The sequence below is a fragment of the Sciurus vulgaris genome (genome assembly GCF_902686455.1).
Source record: "Sciurus vulgaris genome assembly, chromosome: 9".
NCBI lineage: Eukaryota > Metazoa > Chordata > Mammalia > Rodentia > Sciuridae > Sciurus > Sciurus vulgaris.
The window spans coordinates 89,740,910-89,743,466 of NC_136469.1; the positions used below are offsets into that span (position 1 = coordinate 89,740,910).

At 33.6% G+C, this 2,557-nt stretch overlaps 1 long non-coding RNA gene across 2 annotated transcripts in view; it reads right to left on the reverse strand.

The window, feature by feature from the left end:
* LOC306669155 overlaps positions 1 to 2,557 on the reverse strand; it is a 98,235-nt gene that overhangs the window by 68,615 nt on the left and 27,063 nt on the right. The window lies entirely within an intron of this gene.

Here is a 2,557-nt window from a genome sequence, read left to right on the forward strand (position 1 = left end):
TGAATGTATGTGTGGAGTAGGGAGCCGGGATAAGACTTTAGACTTTCATACTTCCTCACTCCTCAAGCACCCTGTGTATCCTTTGCAAGAATAGCTGAATTTCTGGTGAAAGCTTGTGCTTCAGAATTGCTGTTTTTACTTGTTTATGACAGACTGCTGATTTTAATTTTCTTGCAAAATCAAAAATAATTTTTATGAGATCCATTTATATTTTATACAATCTTTTAAATGTTATAGTTTGCCATTAGAGAAAATATTGCCATCTTTTTAAAGTTCTTTTATATTACCAGAGTTATATCTTAAATTTCTAGAATAATGAAATAATTTATAGATATATCTCAAATAATACATATACTTTAATGTAATATTTGTATGTTATATACTATTTCTCTTTGTCTTTGTTTAAAGTATTCTATAGCACATAATAAACTTTGTCATAGTGTGTAATAAATTCATTGGTTTTTTTCTCCTACTTGCTCCAAGTTTTCTTGTATGAAAGGACTTTTACCTACTTAGATTAAAATATTATTTTATGGCCCAATGTTTGGTGTTATTTATGATATTTTTCCTTGCTTTTTATTAGCTAGCACCAGGAATTCTTTAAATCCTAGTCATATAGTAAAATAAAATTTTCTAATCTTCGACACAGCTTTACTGTTGTGTTTTCTAAATAAATCTATTTTGGGTCAAGAGATTTGAGATTTCAATCATTTGTTTATTGCACTAAATATTATTATTGAATTTAACCCTTGATATAGTTATTTTCACACCTCATAGAATGCCCTTACATCAGTAAATTTCCTATAAAATAATACTTTTCAGCTAACTCTTAAAGTCTTAACAAAGTATTATTTCATCATTTCCTTCTTTCAGCCAAACAATTGTCTCCAGGGTTTTTCCCTCCTACCTGCTAAGACTCTTCTCTCTTATGTTTGTAGTTAGTGTTGTTTAACTGACCCCATACTGAAATAAAGTGTGAACTCTTTTTTAAATGGAAGGATATTGGGATCTCTACGTCCTGTCATAGTACAAAAACTGACATATGCCAAGTGCTAAGCACTGTAAAATGCATGATATTATAAAGAAGGGAGAAACTGAAATCACATTGAAATAAGGGTGGATAATTGGACACAAAACCTGTATTTCTAATCTTTACCTCTCTCCTGAGATTCAAGTATTTATAGGTCAAATGTATGTATATCCACAGACATGACTAACTGACAGCTGGCAGTCCAAAAAGTTTCCCTACCTTTGTGTTTCATGTCTCTGTTGAGTCATTGTTCTCTGGTTCCTCAAACTACAAAATAAGCCATTCCTTTGCTTTTTATATGGAAGTTGATCCCCTTTCACTTCTCATCAGTTCTAAGAACTCATTCTATGCTTTCCATCAGTAAACCAACATTAGAGTTAAAAACTGAAACCAGAGAATAGCATCAAATCTCTCCAAAGTCACCTAAATTTTCCTTTTCAACACTCTTTCTGTGTCACCCTGTGCTCCACATATACTGCGTTGTGCCCAGCGGCTTGAGACCCCACAAAGACCACCAGAGACCACGATCAATCCAAGCAACAAAGAGTCATTTATTAGAAAGCTTGAGCCTGGTCCTCTGCGCACTCAGTAACTGGTGACACTAAGAGGCCCTGAGCACTTGTTCGGCAGGCTTTTTATAATGAAAGGCAAACAGTTTTACAGTGTTCTTTCTAATTGGTTAACATATAAAATTGTATGCAATGTTATTTTAAGTTCTGGGTCACCCTGACCTCCGAGAGGAGGGTTATCATTATCTTTAAGTTTGCTTTTGCGCCAGCAAGGTTTGCTTTTGGGTCAGTCACCTGGCCTTTAAAGAAGATAAGAGACGAAAATTCTTTGCGGTTTTTATGAGGGGTTGAGGGCAGTTTGGGAAGAGCCTCGTATTTGTCTTTACACAGGTGCGGGCTCTTTCTATCTTTACAACTGAACTTAGGTGATCACAATTCCACAATTTATACATTATCATTCTTTATCTTGAGTTCTTCCTCTCCTCCTGAGTAGCTCTCTTCTGCCAACTTTGCTTCTAGGCACACCTGCTAAGACTGCTCCACCTCTGATTTCCTTCATATAAAAGTGAGGCATCTTTCTCTGGAGTCCTGAAACAGTATAACACTGTTTGATGATTAGTATTTACCTCCTTTCATTATATTATGTGTCTTCTGCATACTATTATATAACCAATTTTAAGGCAAAACCTGTATTTATGTTTCCCCATATTATCAATTATCATTTTCCATAAGATACACCATATGATTTACTGAACTTCCTTAAATGCATTCTTCTATTGTACTTTGAATTATTAATCTGAAGATATTCAAATTTTTACTGTTTTAAGATATTTAATGCAGAATTAATAGAATACTAAAACAAATTCTACACAAAAATTTTAAAGGTTCTTATAATTTAACAAATGTCATATAAGCGCTACACCCAGACAATAAGATTGACAAATTCTCTGCACATGTGTCCTTTCCTACTTTCAGAAGTTAATATTTGACTTTTTTCTTACCAGGTTTCTTACTTAAC